Raw genomic sequence first — 24,194 nt, 5'->3', positions numbered from 1 at the left:
TTTATACAATGATTTAAATGAGGGTATTCAGAAGTGAGGATATAGCTTGACAAAAGAGAAATATAGAGAGATAGGGTAGAATAAGGCATATTCAATGCATATTGCTACAAACAATTCTACAAACAAAAAATGTACATTATTTACAGTTGTGGTTTAACTGAGAGGCTTATAGAAGTGATAATATGGCTTGAGAGGAGAGGGTGATAGAGCAGAATAAGACATAACATGTTAAGTGATGTGGCATGTTTCAAAGTTCCTGTATTGTGATTGTTTGAGAAGATACTGCTTGAGCTGGGGTATACATTTGGATTCAATTGTGAGTTCTTTTATGTGTGTAGGAAGAGCTTCTGAAAGTTTAGGAGCTAGGGGGCAAATGCATTGTCTGTTCATAGTAGTTCAGTTGTGGGCATTTGTAACTTGGGGGTTACCTAAGCATGATATTTGAGGTTGTAGGATCAGTATTTGTTTCTAAATGTAGTAGCAAGAGGAAACAAGTTTCAAGATGTACAAGTTTAAAGAGTTGTTTTCCTAATATGAGGTCATTTTTCTGCTTGACATGGAACCACTTAGCTTTGAGCAGTGCAAGGCAATGGCATGTTTTGGGGGTGAGTTTGAGATGAACCTTATAAATTGTGTTATTGATGGTTGTAAAGTGAAGTTTTCTTTTATGCTACCTCTCTGATGGGAAGGCAATAAATTGAGCTGCCCATAGGGGCTTCCTTACTTAGGGCAGCCTTGCTGGAGCTGATGGATCTATTTTACATTATCAAATGGACAAATAATTGAATTGCAGAGCATAAAACTCAAAAGTTTGAAATTGCAAAATGTTGAACTTCTGCAAAAGACTGCTAAAACGACATATCTGATGTTGTCAATTTTCATTCATTCCTCAACATGTAGGTTTGAATCCGATTCTTGGATCTCACTCAGTCGCTTTTTTTGCAGCACATGGTGTACTGCAAACTCTCAAGCTCCTCCCTTACCCATAATGCTGTAGTCCCCCTCCATACCTCAGATCTTGTTTACCGCTTTTGCATATGGATGTGGTCACTGTCAACTCTCAAGTGTTTTAGTGAGTTATGAAAGTTTTTCATTATATTACTTTTCTTATTTATTTCTATCTTATAACTTTGTATCTGAAGTAGGATGTTCATATGTCAGCAACCTGTGGTTACTGATCCGATATCGGATCCGAGCCGGCAACTTGTTTCAAGCTAATGGATCCGAGCTCCTAGCTCCTCCCTTCACCCATAATCCCCTGCTAACCCTCCATGACCTCAGATCTAGTTTGCCGCGCTTGTGGATGGCTGGATCCTTTTGAGCTCATCAGCTAAGTGGAATTTTACTGCTTTTATCTGTACTTTTCCTGTCAGAATGTTTCTTTTTTAGTTAAATTAAACAAGAAAAAGTGTGTAAGTGTTAGGCTCCCTTATTATTTTTTCTTTAATTAGTTCCCCCTCCCTTCGCTGGTCGTTAGTGTATGAGTGTGTGTTGTGTTTCTTTTTGGGGCCTGTGTGTGTGTGTAGTTGTTTTTTTCTTTAAAAAAAAAATGGCTGAGGCCCCAAAAGCCATATTTTCCAAATGTACCAAGTGTGGCCATAAGCTCTCCCCGGCTGATGGCCACACTCGGTGCGTTCGGTGCCTTGGGGTTGAACACCTTACCTCAGGCTGTACCATCTGTGCAGCGTTCAACCCCAGGGCACTGAAAGAGCGGAGGTCGAAGCTGGTCCTTGCGGGACTTTTACCCCCGGACTCGGCTTCGGCCTCCGCTACCTCTGTTGCTCCCGTGGCTCCACCACAGCCTGTGGTCGCTGCCACTCCTGCCCCCCTGCCTCCGTCCGGGACTCAAACTCCCACTAAAGTGTCGGAGGACAGGGAGGCCAGGAGGGAGAAACGGAGGGAGAAGCACCACAAGCGGCGGGCCGAGACCTCCGTTTCGGCCCCGCCAGCTAAGCGGGCTTCTCCCTCCACTGCTTCTAGATCTCCTCCTCCTCGGCTCCAATCCCCTTGTTTCTCCCCGGGGCCCGAGGAGGAGGAGACCCGATCTCCATCGAGGTCATCGAGGCGGCATTCCAGGCCTGCCTCGGTGGCCTCTTCGAGATCTACTTTTAGTTTATCCGATGCAGACTTGGACCAGATGATGCGAAGATTCATCCAGGCCCAGCTGCAGATGGGAGTGCTCTTGCCCCCCCCCCCCCAGGGGGGGAGCTCGACACCTTTTTTCCACCCTATTGCTCCTTCTCCGACCCGCTATCCGGGTTTGGAGCATTTGGAGCTGAGCAGCGCTGGAGCCGGGGGTGGGTCGGCACCGACAGTACTTGGTACTTTGGATCCGACCCTGCCCTCGAGCCTGTCGGATCCGACCTCTCGGAGCCGTGGTCCGAGCTTCGGATCCGGGGGATTCAGTGTGCCTTCGGCTCTGTCCAGGTCGGAGCCCACTGGTCCCTCAGATCCAGCGGTCTCGGTGCTGGCTCCGATCCCTTCATTGGATCCGAGTGGGAGCCGACTTTCGGATCCATTAGAGAGTGGCTCTCCCTCAGCCTTCGATGTTGTGGAGAGGGCTCTCTTGAGAGCATCCGGACCCCCGGTCCTTGCATCGGCTCCTCCCTGCACTCCCTCTCTGCTGGGCCAGGCTGCCATCACCCGGCCAAAGGGACAGCCTGCTTCAATGTCACAGATGGTTCCATTGGAACAAGATGTTGCTGGTGAGGCCTCCTCGGACAGTCCCCCCGAGGAAGTTCCCCGTAAGCCTAAGTGCAAAAGGAGGCACGTGGACTCCCCTGAGTCCTTAACTGAGGACACGGACTTGGAGGAAGGGGAAGGCTCCCCAAGATCGCCCCCTGAGGATGTCTCCTTTGGAGACATCATGGAGATGCTGAGGATCAGAGGTGGGTGGTCTGCCCCCAAGTCTTCCTCTGACGAGTCCGTGTTTCTGGAGGGATTCGAGGCAGGCCCGTCTACCTCTTGGGTGTCCAATCCGGCCGACCCCCTGGTGGACCTCATTACCACCAGGGCGTGGAAGGATCTGGACACCGTGGAGCCAATACCGAAATGCCTGGATAGAATTCTTAGACCCCCTCAGACCGATCACATTGGAGTAAGGGGCCCCCCATAGATGCCATGTTGACGGCGGCAGCCACGAAGAGGGAATTGGCTCAGGAGAGCCCCTCAGTCCATCCACCGAGCAAAGAGTCCCATTTGATGGACAGCTTAGGGAAGCGAGTCTTTAGTTCAGCGACCTTCTCGGTAAGGTCTCTGAACTATATGGCACATGTCATCAGGATGCAACGGGATCTTATCAAAGAATACGCTGCATCCCCCCCCCCCCCGAGTCCATGTCGGAGGATGACAAACAATTGTACTCCACCCGAATGGCCACTCTGAGATCAATTTCAAAACCTCTATGCGGCTATTGTCCCACGCCACAGAGGGAGCCGCTAGGGCTAGCGGAGCAGGCCTAGTCATGAGACGTCAGGCCTGGCTCCGTCATTGCGATTTTGGGGAGCCCTTTAAAGCGTCCTTCGCGAACGCCCCTTTCGATGGTTCTGCCCTTTTTGGCAAAACAGTTCACGAGACACTTGTCCAGAGCGAGAAGGACGGGAAGATGTTGTCTGCCATCGGAGTCCGCTTCTCTGCTCCCCAGCGGTCCTTTTTGAGGAACCAAAAGGGTCAGAAGAAGATGTGGTTCCGAAAATCACAACATTCCCAACCAGCTCCGGACAACCAGTCCTACCGTGGCAGAGGTGGACAGGGAGGATGCCGCCCAGGGGCAGAGGGGCTCCGAGAAACTTTGGGTCCAGAGAACCTTTCTCTGAGCGGCCCGCGCAGCAGCCCTGAGGGGTTGCCCGGCTGCTTCACTCTGGAGGCAGTCAGGGGGCGCTTCTCGGAACACCTAGCAGCATGGGAGTCCATCACAACAGACCACTGGGTGCTTCGCATTTATATCCAGAGGGTACAAAATACCACTACTCCATGTCCCCAAATCCAAGAACCTCCCCGATGTACCACCCGATCAGAGGGAGGCCGCAGCTGCAGAAATTCAGCAGCTGCTAAGAAAAAGAGCCATCCAGCCCGTCCCCCAAGACCAGCTCGGATTAGGGTTCTACTCCAGGTTCTTTTTGGTGCCAAAAAAGACGGGGGACTTGAGACCGATCCTAGACCTTTCCCGCTTGAACCTGTCAGTAACCAAGGAAAAATTCCGGATGGTCACTCTTCAATCTATTCTCCCCCTTTTGAGGGAGAACGATTGGATGTGCTCCATAGACCTCAAGGATGCGTACTACCACATTTTAATGGGCAACCGATCCAGGAGGTTCCTTCGCTTCCGGCTGGAGGCCAGTCACTACCAGTTTAGGGTCCTTCCCTTTGGCCTCACCACAGCCCCCAGGGTGTTCACCAAGGTATTAGCAGTGATTGCAGCCCACCTGAGACTCCAGGGAATACAGGTCTTTCCGTACCTGGACGACTGGCTCCTGACCGCACCAACAAGGCATCTACTTTGCTCAGCCAGAGACTTCTTTCTCCATCTAGCCCCACAGTTAGGCATTACTATCAACATCGGCAAATCTCTACTGGCTCCAACGCAGGTCATAGAATTCATAGGTGCCAGAATAGACACCAGAGATTTGCGAGCCTTCCTAACTTCCGAGAGAATCCGGAACTTACAACTTCATGTGCGGGCTATCCTCCAATCAGAGGCTTCACCAGCGGAATTGGTCCTGAGGGCACTAGGCTCCATGGCGGCAGTGATTATGCTCCTTCCATGCACCCGTTTGAACATGCGGGTACTGCAATGGACTCTGCTAGTGCAATGGTCCTTTCTATCCCTTCCTCTCCACCATCCCATTGCTATCAGCAAGGCTTGCAGGAGGGCGCTACTATGGTGGCTCCAAGCCTCGAACTTCCATACGGGCCATCCCTTCTGCACCTCTCCCCCTCTCGCCACGGTGACCACGGACGCTTCCCACCTCGGGTGGGGGGGCATTATTCAGGCAGGACAGTCCAAGGCACGTGGAACGATACAGAGACCTCCCTGCATATCAACGTTCTGGAGATGATAGCGGTGCTGTTGGCGTTGCAAGCACTTCAGGGCCTCCTCCCCACAGGAATGATTGCAATTCAGTCGGACAACATGTCGGTGGTCTGGTACATCAACAAACAGGGGGGAACCAGATCTTACCCTCTATGCCGCGAAGCCATGAGAGTGTGGGAATGGGCGATCTCCTCCAACCGCTTTCTGATTGCAACGCACATTCTGGGGAGGACCATCATCCTAGCGGACAAGCTCAGTCGCACCCTTCTTACCCCGTACGAGTGGTCTCTCAATCCACTAGTAGCGAAGAAGATATTCGCAACATGGGGGCAACCTTGCTGCGATCTTTTTGCATCTCCATCAAACACCAAATGCGGCAATTTCTTCGCTCTAATCCCCCCTCCAGGGGAAACTCCAAGAGACGCTCTGGTGCATGCTTGGCCACCCGGTCTACTCTATGCCTATCCTCCTCTACCACTAATGATACAACTCTTACAGAAAGCCTCACGGTTGGGGAGCAAGATGATCCTCATTGCCCCATTCTGGCCTCGGCAAATTTGGTTCCCTTACCTGTGGTCTCACCTTGTGAATCACCCTTGGATTCTAGATCTCACTCCGGATCTCATCTCCCATCCGTCGAACTTACCAACTCCAAACCTGGACAATCTGAAACTGACAGCTTGGTTGCTCCAGTTCCACTCCTAGTTAGGACTCCCGGTATCTCTTCACCATTCAAAGCCATCCTCGTGGCAGCGCATAAGCCCTCCACCAGGAAAGTGTACCACAGTAAATGGAAACACTTTTCCATCTGGGCGGAGCATCACGATCTAGATCCCTTTACGGCTCCTCTTCCATCCATATTAGACTTCCTAACTGAACTCTTTCAGGAAGGCGCTAGTTGTTCAACTGTCAAAGTGCAATTGGCAGCCATATCACATTACCATGTGGGACATGATACAGGGCCTTTGATGTCGGCCAAGTTGTGTAAAACCTTTCTCAAGGGCACCTTTTTACTTAGACCCCCTGTAAAGGAAGCCGTGCCCCCCTGGGATCTTACATTAGTTCTTCAAGCCTTGACTGCTCCACCCCTTGAACCCGCTGCTTCAGTAGATCTCAAATTCTTGTCATGGAAAACAGCATTCCTTGTAGCCATCACTTCAGCGAAAAGAGTGTCGGAGCTTCAAGCTCTCTGTGAAGCCTCCTTACCTGATCTTTCACCCAGATAGAGTGTACCTCAGGATCAATCCCTCCTTTCTTCCCAAGATAGCATCAGAAACCAACATAAATCAATCCATAAATTTACCGGTTTTCTTCCCTAAATATCAGAATAAGGGAGTACAAGCTGCACTCATTAGATGTTCATAGGCAGCTTCGCTTTTATACTCATAGGACAGCTGGCCATAGACAATCCGACCAGCTGTTCGTTTCCTTTGCCAAATTTAACTTGGGGAAAGCTATCTCTAAAGTATCTTTATCTCGCTGGATTTCTCAATGTATCCTACTGGCGTATCAAGCCTCGGGTAGACCCGCACCAGAAGGAGTTCGTGCTCATTCCACCCGCTCCATTTCTACCTCTGCGGCCTTCAAGTCTAGAGTTCCATTGGATGATATTTGTTCTGCAGCCACTTGGGCTTCATCTCATACCTTTATTAACCACTACAAACTAGACGTGCTTTCTAGAGGGAGAGCATCCTTTGGCTCTGCGGTGCTTCGTAATATCCTTCCATGATGGCCACCCAAGGTGCAGGTAGCTGGGGACTCTGTCCCACAGGTTGCAGACAAATGAACATCCTACTTTAGATTTAGAAGTTATGTACTCACCATAACGTTCCATCTGAGTAGGTAGTTCATTTGTCTGCAACCATCCCCCCCTCCTTCCCCCTGGCCTTCTTCGGATCTACTGGTAGTTAGATATCCTTTTGTTGGATATATATTGAGGGGCAAACTCGATCTGAGGTCATGGGTGAAGGGAGGAGCTAGGAGCTCAGATCCATTAGCTTGAAACAAGTTGCCGGCTCGGACCCGATATCGGATCTGTAACCACAGGTTGCAGACAAATGAACTACCTACTCAGATGGAACGTTATGGTGAGTACATAACTTCTAAATCTTTATATAGCCTCCCTTATCCCTATGCATTCCTTCCAGCGTACCTTGATCTTGATACCATTGTTGGTAGTTTTTACCCCTAACTGCTCCTTTTTACTGTTTTGGTAATCATTTCTACAATTGTTTATAGTTTTTCTTTACTTTTTCTTCCGATTAAAAAAAAGAAAAAACTTTCTACCGTATTCTTCTTTGCTGTTTGATATCATTAAGGCTGAAAAACTTCGGGATTCAAAAAGTGTAAAGAGTGTGGGAATAAGATTCCTTGTCTGATGCCGATGGCTCTTATATCTATTGTCTAGGCCTTGCCCATTTTAAAGTCCCATGTGAGATATGCAAATCTGTCAATCCAAGGGCTTTAGTTGACAGAAAGAATAAATTGATTTTGAAGGGACTTCTCCCCACTACTATTTCAGTGTCAGTGGCTGGAGCTCACCCCTTCAAGGCAAGCCAGAAATAGTTGAAAATTGACTTCCTGACCTGTCTGGATCTTCTACTGCATCTTCTGATCTGAACAAGGAGCTGGCCTGGAAGACTTCGAAACAGTCAGATCTGAAGACCAAATCCTTGGATCTGACTGCTCCAGATATAAGATCTGCCTCATTGGATCCAACTCTCTCAGAGCCAAAAGAGCTCCCCGGGCCCATTATGTGTCCTGTCTGGACCCGTCCCCTCTCGACTACCTTCCACCTTCTTAGAGAGGCACCAAAAATCTAGATCTCCCTCTTTAGCTTCTTCTTCCCATTCTTCTAGGAGTCTTACAGAGGCAGATGTGGATAGAATGATGAGGAAGTTTCTCCTGGTGCAGATACAGATGGGAGTTCTCCCGGCTTCTACCCATTTGGGACAGGAGAACTTCACTAGTGTTACTCCACCCATCTTGGCTCCTTCTCTTTTCTATCCTTTGGTTTCAGACCCCTTGGATCTGAGCCTTCTGGGACGGTCTGTATTGGATCCAAAGAGGTGGTATTTTTGGATCTGACACCTTCTCTGAGTGGACTGTCTCTGAAGGTGTCAGAGCTGGATGGCTGTCAGAACTGAAGTGCTGTTGTCAGCTCCAAGGTGGTAGAAGCTGTCAGAGCCTTTTCTGCCCAAAGTCTGCAGGCCACCCAACAGGGTCTCCTTATATCTTCCAAAACTTCTCAGGAGCACCCCACCAAAAAGTCCCCAGGAAGAGAAAGTGCAAGAGGAGGCACTTAGACTCACCTCAGGAGTCAGTCGCAGAAGATACTGAATTCCATGATGGGGAAAGGTCCCCAAGATCACAACCTAATGATGTCTCCTTTGGAGACATTTTGGAGATCCTTAAGCAAAGGGGTGGATGATCTACTGATAACCCTTCCTTAAGCAAAGGGATGGATGATTTAATGATCACCCTTCCCAAGAGGAATCGGTATTCCTGGAGACATTTGGGTCTGGCCAAACTACTTCCTGGATGACTCCACAAACCAATGAGCTCATTGAATTGATCTCTCAGCAGGTGTGAAAGGAACCTGATTCTGTTGAGCCGAACCCCAAGAGACCAGATAGGATTCTGGGACAGCCAAGGGAAAAATAATTTTGGATCCAGGGCATGGTCATAATGGTAGCCACAAATAAAGGATTTGCAGAGCAGAATTAACAGGGAGTCTTGGGAGATGGGCAGACTTAGGAAGCATAGATGATATTTGTGCTGCAGCCACTTGGACTAATCCTCATACTTTTATTGCCCATTACAAAGTTGATCTGCTCTGTAGGGAAAGCCTTCAGCTCAACAGTACTCAGAAATATACTTTATTAGAGTCCACCCAGGATTCAGGTAGCCAGGGACTCTGTTCCACGTGTTGAGGAATGAATGAATGAAAATTGGCAACATCAGATAAAGAAGTTAAGTACTCACCATAACATTCCATCTGTGTTGTCCATTTTCATTCTTCCACAAATCCCCTCCCTCAATCCTCCTACCTTTCTTGTTTATGACCCCTGAAAGAACAAGAGGAAACTGGAAGAACTGAAGTTCCTCTTTTTAAGCTCCAGATAGTGGTTTCTCAAATAATCATTATTACTTACATTGTTGCGGTAGAGTTGTTGCCTCACAGCAAGATGTTCTCCCATTCGATTCTCGGCTGGAGTGCGGGGAGTGCCTTCTGTGTGGAGTATGCATGCCCTCCTCGTGGTTGGGTGGGCGTTCGAAATACATGCATAAATGGGCATGCCTTCGCTGAAGGTTGAACGTTGAGATGGCACCTCAGCGTTCGTCAAAATCTACTGCCAATCATTAGTGGACCAGAGTTCCGCTGTGGCGACTCCTAACCGGGAAAAGCCAAAAGACAACAACAACAATTTACATTGTTAGTTAGCAATAAAAAGAAGCAAACAAGATCTGAGGTTTGGGGGACTGCAGCATTATTGGTAAGGGAGGAGCACGAGAGTTTGCAGTAGGCCACAAGCTGTAAAAACGTGGTTGAGTTGGATCTGAGAATCGGATCCAAATCCACATGTTGAGGAAGAATGAAAATGGCCAACACAGAACGTTATGGTGAGTACATAACTTCTCTGTATACAGAGAAGCAGACCCCCCTTTATCCTTCATGTGGAGGTGCTGTGCCCCCCACATTCCCTGCTAACATGCCTCTCAACCTCTTACCTCAAAAAATCTGGACAAAACCAAAAGTAATGGAGGAACAAAGGGCGTAAAATAGGGACAGATTTGAATATTGCTCTTATAAACTTAAAAAGTTGTATCAACATGCATTTTCTGAAGGATGACATCTGAAACTCAACTGTCTGCCATTTTTAGTGACTTCATTCCTCAGTCATTTGACAGAAACAAAAATACTTTTGAGGAAAAGACCAAAAATATGAGGCACAAATCTGGGCATTCTGTGAAAATCTGGACAGTTGCAAGGTATGCCTTCTAATTACATATATCAACTCCAAGATGCAAAGCAGCACTCCCCACTGTACCACAACTCAGACAAATGACTGCTACCATATTTCGATGTTTTGCAGTTGTGAACTTTTGAGTTTAATGTTCTGCAATTTGACAAATTGTCCATTTGATAATTATTGGGTTGACTCAGGGCTGATAGGTAAAGAGAGATTTTCTTGGCCTAGAAGAGAAATAATTTAATTTGCTTATTGTTTTATTACTGTGGAGTTTGTAGATAAGTGTCTGGGCTCACCGGAAGCTAAGATATTTGAAGGATGTAGTTGTTTCTAATGGTGTGTATTGAAATTTATAATTTGAAGAGAATTTGGTGATGTGGATATTTTTGTGAGTACCAAAACAGCATGGTTTTAGTTTGGGTGTGGATAACAATTAAATTGTGGTTGATTAGCCATTGGTTTTAGGAATGTACGTCATTTTAGACTGTCTGAATCATTGTGTGTTTGTGGCTAGACTAGTAGATGACCATGTCATCAATGTATAAAATAACGGGTATTCGTGAGAGGTCATATGAAGATCTGCTAATACAAATGGAGAAAAGGAGTGCTTCAAGGACAGAGCCTTGAGTTACTTCTTTGTCTAGAAGAGCTACCTCAGAAGTACATCTTTCTATTTGATTCTGAAGTACCTGTTTCTCAGGAGATCCTGGGAATGAGATGAATCATCATAACTAATGCCAATTTCAGTAACTCTATGAATAAGAAGAGTGTGATCTTGAGGTCAAATGCCCTAGTGAGACCTATAAAGACTGCCTAAAGCAGCCTTTGTCCATATCCACTAGTACTTTATCAGTAACTACCATAGGGCAGTCATGGTGCTATGATCTTGCAGGATACAGTGCAGTTTTAGAGAGAGAAGGTATTGGTGAATTATTGTACTGATTTAGGTAAAAAGATTATTCCTTCTTGAATTTACCTACTGTGGAAAGGATAGAGATATGACAAAAGTGGGATGCTTTAGCCAGAGGTTTTTTTTTGAGCTGGTGTTATTAAAGCAGACATCCAGATGTGTGGCATGGTATTTGTGGTATGACAGAGGTTATAGATGTGAGGGTCACAGTAAGATAGTCTTTATCCACTCACAACTTATGCCATACCTGACCCTACAGAAACTCCTCTCCCCTACTCAACATGGGTTTTGGCCCGGCCACAACACCATGACCGCCCTCCTATCCTTTTTTGAAACCATCAACCTAGCACGCAACAATGGCAAATATGTATCATCACTGTTTCTAGACCTTTCTAAAGCTTTTAACACCATCTCCCACTCCTTACTCCTGTCCCAGCTCTCATAGTTAAATCTCTCTTCCTCTACCTTAGCCTGGTTCTCCAGCTAGCTATCCCACCACCAACAAGCTGTCCAATGGAAAGCATCTAACTCTCCCTTCTTACCAAGTCCCACAGGAGTTCCCCAGGGATCTGTACTGGGCCCACTTCTCTGTAACTTATTCATCAATTACTTCCACCACTCCGTCCCCGAAGCCTCAGTTATCCAGTACGCAGATGACTCCACCATCATCTGCTCATCTTCCTGCCCCTCTGAACTACTACTAAAAATTCAATCAGCCCTCTCCAGAATGAATCCTGGATGCAATCCAAACACCTAGCCCTAAATGCAAACAAAACAAAACTAATGATTTTTACTCCTACCAAAAACTCCAATTTCAATAAAAACCTATTCTCCGTTAAAAACCAGAATACCACCCCCCCTAGAAATCGTTCCATGTACCAAGCTACTAGGCATCACCATTAATGACAACTTAAAATTTGATTCCCACATTTACTCCACAATTAAGAAAACCCATCAAAAAAATCAGTCTCCTCTACAAACACAATCATTACCTCAGCCCCTCTACCCGATAAACTCTCGTAACTACCTTCCTTCTCCCCTCTCTCATGTATGGTGCTCCCCTATTCTCCAACCTTCAACTGGGCTTCATTCCAAACTTGAATCCTGCTACCACAAAATCTGCAAATTTGCAACCAATTCTAAAAACTCTTCTCATCACTGCCTCTCCCTACATACCCTCCAATGGCGAGAACTCCCCAACTACCTAAAATACCTACAACTTACCACTGCCCACAAACTCATCTACAAACCTGCAGAACGCCCTTCTCTCACCACATCCCTAATACCCTACACACCCAGCCGCTCCCTCAGATCCGAGAGCCACAACCTCCTACAAGTGCACAAACCCTCACATCCCCCTGGCCAATTGCTACTATCCTACACCATAGCCAAACTATGGAACTCTCTTCCCCCTCCACTATGCACTATACCAAACCATAATAACTTCAAATCCGCCCTGCACTCCCATCTGTTCTCCAAATGGGAATGCCCTTCTCATGCTCCTACCTAAACATCTTTCTCCCACCTAACCTTAACATCCCCCTACTCTTAGACCCTTGACCCCTCTTTATAATTATGTAGGATCATTACTCTTTTCCTGCAACAGAACATCCAATTTCCTCTGGTAATGAAGTAATCCCCCTTTCTCATTGGTATTCTATATGGTATAAGTCTAATAAATTACACTCTATATGCATTAACACCTCACTATGCTTAAATGACCTCTGTATTTTCAATTAGTAACCCACATACTATTCTTTACCAGGAATGCTTAAATAATTCTAACTTAATTCTTAAAAATAATCTTATCATATATGTTCTATTTTTCCAAAGTTGCTCAAATGTCTGAAAATTGATTTTCATATTTTTTCCTATCTAATATGTAACTTTTTTTCCTTCTGTAAGAAATGTTATGCAAGAATGCCTTTTTGCTTATTATATATTCTTTACCACTGTAATGTTCATTAATATAACCGCTATTGTCATGAATGTAACTACTTGTGGAGCTTTTCTCCCCGGGCTTCCACTGAAAATGGGTTGCTCTGACCCAGTGGACTCCCCTGGTCAACAAATTTAAATAAATACATAAATAAATAATAAATAAGGATGGATGTTATCTAAGTCATGGGGCGAATATCTATAAACAGTTGGTTAAGCAGACTTATATTGTCTTTTAGTTTTTGGAGAGTTGTGTAGGTGTGGTTAGCTGTGGGTTGAGGAAGATTACTGAATTCATTGAAGTCTGAACATAAAAGCTCCACTTGAGCACACTGCATTACATTGGCAGAATTGGTATCATTATGGGTTTAGGTGCTGGTTATAAGATTAGTGTCCTTCTAAAGGTGTTTATGTAGCACTGAGGATTGTTTGACTGTGTGGTGGTTGATTTTTGCCTGCAAATGGCTTGCTTGGCTAGGTTGCTAAGAGATGTGAAATCTGATCAAGTGTAGCCTTAGGATGAATTTGAGTTCTTTGGTCAACCAATCATTATTGGTGAGTCTGAGTTGTCTTTGTACAAGGAGGAAGAATTTAACTCAAAGTTACTAAGGTATGCATGTAATTGCTGTGACTGCTTTGTTGGGGTCCTATGTATTGAGTATTGGAAATCAGTCAATGGACTGTAGGTGGCTATGGAGTTTGGTGCTACTTTGCTGGGATTTTGGCCTAAAAGAGCATTGTTTGTTGATGGCTTGTTGGAGAGGTTGTTAATGTAAAGGTCATAGGACAGTTGTCTCTAAAGGTTCATGGATAAATGGTTATGTTTGAGATAGAGGTTGATATATTGGTAAGAATTAGGTTGAGGAGGAGTTGCTGTTGGAGTTGAGATTTGGCTGTGAAGATTCAGTGACTAGGTTGAGGAGGAGTTGCTGTTGGAGTTGAGATTTGGCTGTGAAGATTCAGTGACTAATTGCATGCAGCCAAATTCAATTAGGAATTCTGAGATGTCATTAGACTCTGGACTCAGAAAGTTAAGTTTGAAGTAACTAAGAATACACACATTACTCTTGTGGGTGTTGTATAGGCGATAGAGTGAGTCAGAGATTTATAATTTGGAAAATAAGAAAGGTAGAGGTAGGTAGGTAACTTTCAGTAAAGACAAAAACAAAAGAAAAATAGTTCATGTAGTGGTGGAAACCTGAAGGAATGCAAATGGCCAAGAATAACCAAAACTCTGTTTTATTACAAGAAAGTTAAGCGCTTTCATCCCCCTATTGTCCGGGACTTGACTGTTCTGATGAAGTCCTGGACAATAGGTGATGAAAGAGTTTAACTTTCTTGTAACAAAACAGAGTTTTGGTTATTCTTTGCCATTTGCATTCCTTCAGGTTTCCACTACTATGTGAGACATTTTTTTGTTTTTTGTTTTGTTGGCTGGCTACATGGACTACGCTGGTGTTGTTTCTTAACTTCTAGAAGAGGTTTGTTCTTGGTAATGGAAAATCTTAAAACTTACCAGTTGGGCACCAAATATGAGGAGATGTTGGCTTAGGCAATGATGGTAGGTTGAGGTTTCGTAGAGAATAAGTATCCCACTCCTGCTCTGTTGCGTGGTCTGGGATCATTGAAATATTTGTAGGAGGAGAGTAGCATTTGAGATTTGGGTGTGCCTTTTTGAGCCAAGAGTTATGGCTGCAATGTCAGGCTTGTGTCTTGATGTGAATGCACTAATTTTGTCTAGTTTATTTGCAATACTGTGTGCATTGAGAAGGGTACAAGAGGCATTGGAGGCTCTGTAACTATAGGCATTATTGCTTGCACTTTCCAGGGAAGGGTTTGGTTCAATGTTCCCTCTTAGAATCAGAATAAGTCTGATTGAGTTTAATTTAAATTTTTTAGATGTCTACCTTTTTGTGTATTGAGTTTTGCTGGATAAAGGTATAATGAGGTTTGCGGAGTTGGGAATTGTGCTGTAAGAGAGCTATATGGGTATAAGAATGTAAACAGATCATTTGTATGTAGCCTTAATAATTAGCTAGTCTACATTTAATACATTCTAACTTTGACAGTCTGATTTTGTTATATCTTAGTTATATAAATACATGCAAGATACTGTAATATACATATTGTGGTGTGTGTGATATTATTCTTATTTATAAGCAGTTTTGTCTCCATTATTAATCATGTATAGTAACTGTTACTGTTTTTACTCTATTTTGTTTTCCTCCATATCCCTTTTCTCCCACTTTTTCACTCTTTGTATTTTGTTAATACTAAATATTAGCCCTTGTACTTTTGCAGACACAACAACACATCTTTCACTACTCTGATCTAGCTGTCAGAGTGTCATCCAATTTACACTTTCATCTCAAAGATCTTAGGTTCAGACTCGTGAGTTACTGCTTTTAATTGCTTATTTTTATAGCCCCATTTATTCCCCTTCTTCTTCCCATTTTCTGTTCTTCCTTCCCTTCTATTGGGTCACCACCTATTGTAGTTTTTAATATTATAAGCTACAACCTTTGCTGTAATTTATTATAGATTCATAGATAATTACTAAGCTAATAGCCTCAGGGGCCTTTTTAAGGGCCTAGCCAGCTTTCCCAAAGGTGAGAATCAAACTTTGGACTTCATGTCTGCAAGGTAAACACCTTAAACTTTATGCCAACTACTCAACCCAGCTGTAGCGATTTACAAATCTATTTTCTCTTTTATCGTAAAAGAATTTATGCTTTTAGGGCATCAAGCACCAGAGAAAATGTTTTCCCTTTTTTATTGGCATGTTTTATTCATGGTTAGAGTTTTTTGTCATATTCAGTTTAGCTGTATAATTGTTAATTTTACTGTAGGTGTATTTTTCATAGCCACTGTTTTATTAGAAATAATGCTAGTGCAATACCAACAAATATGAAAACAGGCTCCAAAATTCATTCCATTGATCCATATCCAAACTTGGACTTTTCCAGTGCTGCAATTTATAACTCAATTTGTGTATTATAGCAATCCAATTCTCAGGAATATTTTTACAATATTGAAAAATTACAACAATTAAAGTAAGAACAATATTCCTAATTCAAGTATTTTCCATTACTGAAGAACCAGGGTGATGTTTTGAAATGTCTAACAACCAGAATTAGACCTTGTTATGTTATAGTAAATGATGTTTAGCCACTGCTCAAACTGAATTTTTAATCCTCCAACACAAGGGATTTACCTTTGGGCAGACCCAAAGTAAATGAGTGTAATTAGCTCTGTCAGCATGATAATGCCAACATTCCCTGCTTTCACTCTTACCACTTTAGAATAAACCAGGAAAGATCAGGTTTTAATCCTTAGACTTCTGCAGTACAACTTTCCCATTCCTCTGATGAAAAAAAAACACCACTAATCCCTCCTACAACCTCTGTTTAAGTGCCTCCATCATATTTTCAGGAGGTCTAGCATACTCCTGTACAGGGATACAAGTCTCAGTGACATGCTAGTACTAAGACACTCAGTGATTATTTTACTATTCAAAAATCTATGATTTGAGGTTGGTGTTCCTCGACGTGACATAAGTGACCTTTATATATCTCTTAATTTAAACTACTGCCACTAAAACACAATTTAGCCTGTGGACAGGTGGACAGTGGTCTCACCTTCGATAACCACATCGCCACAACAGTCAGGAAATCCTTCTATGTAGCACACCTCATCACGAAGGGCTTTTCATCCAGAAAAAAGGAGGTCATTGTCCCACTGTACTCATCCCTCATTAGACCCATTATAGAATACAACGCCCCATTTGGTATGTACCTCTCAAGACATCTGCAACAACTGGAAAGGCCTCAGAAATACCTCACTAAAAGAATCACAGGCCTAAAGCAGATGCCCTACGCTGACCGCCTTAAAAACTCCAGCTATACTCTGTCGCATATCGTCTACTCAGAGGCGATCTCTGCTTAACATACAAGGCCATGTCAAACCCAGAGCTGTTGGACATGCTACACTTAAAGAAATCCCAATCCCTCAGAGCTACACGCTCCAGGGATCTAAACCTTGTCATCACAATAAACAAAACATATTGGAGGGATAGGTTCCTGACCCAGAGACTCCCCAGACTCTGGAATAGATTGCCCATACATGTCAAGCAGAGTGCCTCTTTGGACCTCTTCAAGAGGAACCTTGACGATTGGATGGGAGAAAGGAAATTCACCCCAGGGATCACGTCAGTCGCCCTGCTAGACAGGGGTCCAGGAAAGTAAATAATGTGGGAAGAAATAGCCAGGGAATTGTTATGGCTAGGCTTGTATAGGCCCTAGGGCTGATAGCCTAGTACCAACCTATGAACCTATGAACCTATGGAAAATGGTATAACAGATCAGTATACTGAACCATCAGTTGTTTATCCTCATTCCAACTATCCATGATGTATAAAAAAGCTGCCCTTATTCAAATAGTCCACCACAACATTGAGGGCCATTGTATTATTTTCCCTTTATGCCACGGGGTATTAAAGGGTGCAAAGATTACACTTCTTGTCCCAGCTAAGTCCCTCAAACCAAGACTCTTAAGTGTCTAAGGTCACACATTTTGTTGGTGGGGCTTCTGTTATAGACATTGTGAGATAGTTTAGTTACATTTAGTTTTGTGAGCACCCAAATAGGCCTCATTTTCAGTCTAGCTCTATAGTGAAACCATCAAATAAATATAAGCCACTCTGTGTCCAAATATATGAGGGAGATCAAAGCCCACAGCAAAATGCATGAGATATATTTTGCTTCTACCTAAATACAGTCACATATTAATTTCTGAGGAAAGAAAAAAAAGTAACCAAATAGAAATTATGTAAAATAAGCATAATTATAAGCAGGATGACCATTTTCACCTGAATTTTACTGAAGAAAGTTAATTGTAATCCTGTCAATATACTTTGCTTAGGCTGCATTAACAGAATCAGAGGCTTGGTGTTCACATCAACCAATTTACTTTGATCCAGATTCAACCATATACCCAAATATGAACACAGGATGACTATTTCAAATAAAGGTGTGTTTGTGTCCTAAGAAAAGCCAAGTCTGCTTTGCTCTAAGGGCACACTGCCATTTTTCATATTTATGCCAAGACCAGAAAATGGAGCTATTTCATGTAAAGAAGTAATAATCTGGTTCAGTTGCTCCCCTGAATTGTTTAATCAAATTACACAATCATCTACAGACCAATGGGTGATATGTGTTCATCCCCTTCATACTGATAGAAAAATACCCTTGGTCCTTGAGAAGCTGCTGTTCCACTCTAAATGCCACTGCAATAAACAGTAAGGGGGAGAGTGGGCAGCCCTGTCTTTTGCGCAAAGGTGCATAACATGCTCTAACAGAATGCCATTTGAAAAAACATGAGCCAGTGGGTTGACATATAATGACTTACACCACTTAATAGATACCACAAGAAAGCCCATTCTAGCCATTACACACCACAATAAATTCCCAGCTGATAGTATCAAATGTCTTATGAAAGTCCAGTAATAAGGCTGCTATCAGGACAGTAGATTTTTGACACATAGTCTGAATAGTTAACAAAAGCTACAACGCATCTGGTCCCCCAGCTCTTTAATAAAGCCCACAAACTGGGGATTACCCTGTCCAATTTATTGAATAGATTTTAGTGAAAAAAATTTAGCTCGACGTGTAGCAATGAAACAGATCAATATTTAGCAGATAAAGTTGGGTCCCTACCTGGCTTTACAAACATAATGACCTTAGATACTGCGGAGTAGGATGAAAAATGTCTCAAAGTACTTGCCTGCCCAGTTATTCAACTCTAATAAGAGGTGGCCCAGTTGATGCTTAAAAACCTTAAGGAAGTTACATGATACCCCATCTAAACCCAGTGCTTTCCCTCTTGTCAAACTGTATGAGGCTGAGCATATTTAGGGTAAAGAAAGCAGCTTATCTGGAATGTTATAGTAAGCTCGCAGCGTACTTCCAAAGACCAAACTCACCACTTTATATTCTTTCTTCAGTGTTGCTATTTCCAAGGGTAATACATTCTCTGGCCTTCATCTCTTTTTCCAAACACTTAATCTTATTTTTTAAAATAACCAATTTTAGAAACCTATTGATGTGTTTCTTTAGTTCTAAACTATAATACTTTACCTGTACTCCAAGCTTGAAAGTTTTTTTTCATAGCTAGTACATCCTGTCCCAAGCCTCTTTTTGTCCTGCCAAAAAACATTTAGTCATTGGCTCATTTGGGATATAAACTCCTCTTTTTTTAAAGTAATGCATCTAGCCCCCTCTGTCTACATATATCATATATATCTCACCTCCAAAGAAAATGAGAGTTTCAAGAGAGGATGCTCAGAGAATGGTGATGACTAAAAAAATGTATTTCACTTTCTACATATTTCTATTATTAAGAAATCACATGTCAATTTGACTAATGACACAGATCGACATGGCAAAAAAGTGCATTCCCTTTCCTCAGGACTGTTCAGTCCGTATATAACTACTTGAGCATTGAATGCAGAAGGTGAACCCCTTTGAGATTTTTGGCCCCTCTCACTAGATTTCTATCCAGTTCTGGATCTAAGACAATATTAATGTCACCTCACAGAAGTAGCATTGATCATTGAAATTGCCATACCCAGTGACTGCTGTGTCTTGTGTACAGAGAGACACAGAGACACAAAGTCATAAAATATCAGGATCTGCAGTCAGAAATGAGAGCAATGTGGAAGAAAAATACCCAGACAGTTCCAATAGTAGTAGGAGGAACAATGGGTCTTATAAAAAAGAATTTACAATCAAATTTAGATAATGTTACCAATACATGTAACTCCATACAAACTGCAGAAGGAGTCATTACTGGGCACATTGCAGGTGCTGCGAAAAACACTATTGGCTGACATCAAAGAATTTCATGAACTTTAATCATACTTTGACTTAGAAATGAGGTCCGTTGCTGTCATGGTATTAGAAACCCAAAAGACTTGGAGAAATTAAAAATGTATTTGAAGTGTGGATGACACTACTCCTCTCAAGGCTCTGTCAAACTCCAACAATGGACTGTTGCCATCCTCATTTGGACCATAGAGGTTAGCCACTACAAATGGACCTACACTCACTTGTAATAACAAAACAAACTGTCGACCTTGCTTGTTATGAAGAGATCAAGAAATGGCAAACTAAAGGGATTTATGCAGGATTGCTACACTGTTCTTGTTTTGACGTTGTTGCACAACCAGACCACCTAGCCAAAAAAATCTTTAGAAGTTCTCCTTTTAGTCTTAGTCTGCTGTAACAGTATTATTTTTGTTGAACATTTCTGGTTAAAACTAAGTATCACAGTTGCTTTAATGTAGGAGGAGGCATCCTTAACATTCTAACAAACAGATATTTTCTAAGGTTAACTATGTCCCTGTCTTCCCCAATTGGTACATGTCAAGCATGTGTTTGCTCCATCTAAATTCATACCCGGGTGAATTATGCTGTGTAATTTGAAAAAAAAGTTCCAATAATCAATAATCTTATGAAAAAACGAAATGTGAAGGGATAACACTAAAACAAAACCCAGTTCACACACTATGAATATATTCCACTAGAAATAGAATGTAACAGTCTGCGATGGGAGAAACCCAAAACAATACTCAAGTAGCTATGCAGCAAACTCCATCCATCCTTTGCTTACAGCCTGCTGGTGTGTGCTAACAAGGTATGAAATCAAAGCAAAGAATTATTTCTTACAGCACAGCTGTATGTGGGCACCCTTTAATCACCAAGATATCCGCAAGTATATTGGTTCCAAAACTCCCCAAAAAGTACAGAGATCAAGGAAAGTACCAGAGTTCCATAACAGTGATGATATATGCTGTGTATTGTAACAATAAGTTTTTGGAACTTTTCTTCTTGGGCCTCTGTTGGAAGTGGGTTTCATGACAAGTTAGACTTTCTAGGTAATCAAATGTCAAATCAGTAAATAAATAAATAAAATATGTACAAATAAACCATACAAGTAACTCTCAGTATATCTAATAATTCACTCCAGCATCTTCAATAAATGGAGTACATTCCACAACTAAAGACCTTACTGCTCAGAATCACATGGGTAAAGCTGAAACCAAAACATTTTTTCACTTCACTTGAGTCTCTTTCCAACTCTGAACCTTCTTCCTATGAGCAGTCCATCTGAAAAAAATTCATAAAGAGGGATCTCTGATGTAGAAAAGGCAGCCTCTGATCATCTGTCTCCTCTGCCAAGACTTGAAATTTGTTGATCAGTGGTAGTTGTTACTCTTGCCTTCCCTCTTGCCCCCATAGATTTACCTTGTGCAAAGTCCAGCTGCCTACTGTGTGTCTTCTCTTTCCCCTTCTTGTTAATGTTGGATTTTTTGGCAGACAACAAAGGCTCATGATCCCTCTTCTTAGTAGTTGAGGATGGAGGCTGGGGAGGTGGGACAGGTCCTTTGGCCACTTCCACTGGTGACTTCTTGATGTTGCTTTCCTGCCCTATTATGTATTGGTCAACCTTTTGTGGGGATATAAATCAAAAGGTTATATTACCTTTAACCAAATGTAAAATGTCTGGTAGCCTCAGTTGGATAAAGGAACCCAGATCCTGACACTTACGCAAGTAAACTGCCAAGGCCTTCCTCCAGTTATATAAGCCTGCATTGTAGTCAGGGGCTACCCTAACTAGGTAGCCCGTGATTACCAGTTTGGAGCTTAAGTTTCTTATCTTTTACAGAATATAGTGTAGGCATTTGAGAAAAATGCTTGGGACCATTATTGTTGGGGACCATGGAAGAGATCCAGTGAGCTCTTTCAGTGACAGGTGGCTTTGAGACCCTAAAAGTTTACATAGCTCTTCTTTATTGAAGTAAATATGGTCAGGGCCCACTACCTTTTCCAGAAGGTCAGTTACACTCAGATTGCTGCATTGAGTTCTGTTCTCCATATCTTCCAATCTTTGCTCCAGGCTCTGAATCTAGAGTTGTAGCTCCTGCATGTCCTTTTAATGAACTGACATGATTGCACAATGATCTCCAGTTGCTGTTTGCTGCTTCTATAGCTGTTAAATGTGCATCGTAGTTAGCAATATCTGCCGTAATTTGTTAACTGCTGTAGTTTGCATAATGTCAGAAGGAGCCTCAGGAATTGAATGGCTCTTGATTCTTCCATTACTGTTAATGACTCTTTCTTCCATAGTGGCACTGGTATTTCTGTATTGTCTGATAGTCCTAGGAGGCTCAAATATCAAGCTTATGCTTTTCATGATAATAACACTAGCAAAACCCCCTGAGTTTACTTCCTACCTGTAACAATTATTCATATTTTATGTACATGGGACACTGAATTACTATCATTATTTATAACTTAAAAATACCCACATGGCAGGACAGCATGAATTAGAGCCACACATCCATGCACTCAGTTTTGTGAGCCCTTGGTCATATCCTGTTAATGCCAACATTGTTTTTGTTTTAATTTTTCCCATGGTTTTGTTAGTGTCTTTTTTGTCTATTGCTCATAGTTTACTAGTGCTGTTTATCCACAGGGCTTTCGCTTCATGGGTAAACATGCCTGGTCATATGCAAACTAGCATGATTGATAGGTCTGCTGGTAATTATTCCTATACAGGCTGCAGCAGAGATTTCTGATCTGTTCTGTAGCTTAAAAGAAAACAATTCCATATCCCCTTTACCCCAAAGATAGAGTATAAGATAATGGATATGGCTGTAGAAAAAATAAATAAATAAACAAATAAATAAAAGAATTCAGTTTTTCAAAACTTTCAGTTAAGGCTACTACTTATCTTTTCTGTATGGCCCTCTTTCAGAGCCTAGTTGTCAACCAAAGGAAGGAGGCAATGCAGTCACTTCCTGTTGGGGATATTAATGAAATGCTGAATGAATAATCTTCATATTTGCACACTTGTTTTAAGACATACACTTAATTCTGTATATACAGCCATGAGAATAGCTTGTCCAGTAGTGTCCACAAGAAAACATGCCTGGCTAAGAAATGACTCTTAGCCAAAAGATATTAAGGTTGACTTACTGTATGCTCCTGTCTCCAGTGAATGCCTGATTAGTAAACTTACAGATGTTGCCATTATACATTTCAGAAGAAAGGAAACTAAAATCAGATGTGAAACTAATATTTCATGAGCCTGTGGCAGTTAGCACAGAGAACTAAATCTCTGACTTCTTAATGAGCTGTTTCCTGGTCCAAGGGTACAGGATTTGAATTTTTCTACTTCCATCACCTACTGTACAAGTCTGAGCAAGAAACTTAACCAGACAGTGCTTTGAGACAATTGAAAATTTGGGCCAAGCTCCTTAATAGTCTCCAGGACCAGATGCCTAGTAATAACTACCAATGAGTCAATACCATAATAGGGTACATAATTTTCCTTCAGTCACTCTGTATTGTATTGTAAAAAGAAAGCAACTTTGTAACAGATTTCCATTTTCATTTTGCACCTCTTTTAGTTGGGCTGTCAAAAGAACCTAGAGTATAATAAAAAGTGCAGTGCCTATATCTGCCATCTTAAGAACATGGATAAGAAATATTTCCCTGTCTGGACAATTGACTAATTGTTGTCTAAGGTTACTCGTGGTCCATCTCCTACAAGCAAAACTAGCTACTGGAAACAGTCCTATACTATCAAATTCAAGTTACTAAAAATAAAGTTAATAGGCTGCTCTTGTGCTCCAGGGAAATTTCCCACTTCCTCTTGCCAGCAGCTAATGGAGCAGTAGGATAAGGAGTCCTTATCCTCCAGCTTGTAAATGGTGTCCCACTTATTGCTTTTGCTTCACAAAATAAGTGTGCTGCTTTATAAACCACCTCAAACAACATTTGCAGGTTCATTAACCTATCCCCCTAAAAGGAAACACAACTGCCTTACATTTGAAAAGCCAAATGGCTGTCCATACTACAAATAACTTTCCTCCTGCTGGGTGGGTACTGTATTATACAAACTGGTATGGAAAGAAAAATTCCCCTTCTTTTCTCAGAGAATTCTGGCTGTTTATAATCTAAGAATCCGTTTTCATACTACACCAGTTTGCAAACTCCACTATCCAACCCATAATGCACAGAGCACACTTTTTCGAAAGTTGCTCCTAGAGTTTGGAAACCTCAAGATATTAAATCATTACAAATGATCAGTTATTTCCAGAAACAGCTGATATACTTCCTGCTCAACCAGTCCAAATGCAATCTCTTTAGAATAAGTGCCATCACATAAGCTATTCTACAGCTGCCAGTTCTTTGAAGTCCAATTGCTTGTCTTGCTCATCACATCAGGATATCGAACTGCAGCAGCCACACGTTAGCTCATCACAGATGCAAAGCAA

The 24,194-nt window shown here is 42.6% G+C and overlaps 1 protein-coding gene across 1 annotated transcript in view; it reads left to right on the top strand.

Annotated features, from left to right (window-relative positions):
• TTC6 (tetratricopeptide repeat domain 6) overlaps positions 1 to 24,194 on the top strand; it is a 2,436,149-nt gene that overhangs the window by 542,869 nt on the left and 1,869,086 nt on the right. The window lies entirely within an intron of this gene.

The sequence above is a fragment of the Protopterus annectens genome, chromosome 6.part0 (genome assembly GCF_019279795.1).
Source record: "Protopterus annectens isolate FY-2018-M chromosome 6.part0, PAN1.0, whole genome shotgun sequence".
Lineage (NCBI taxonomy): Eukaryota > Metazoa > Chordata > Ceratodontiformes > Protopteridae > Protopterus > Protopterus annectens.
Note: the sequence above shows the minus strand (reverse complement) of the source record. Positions and strands in the feature narration are given on the sequence as shown.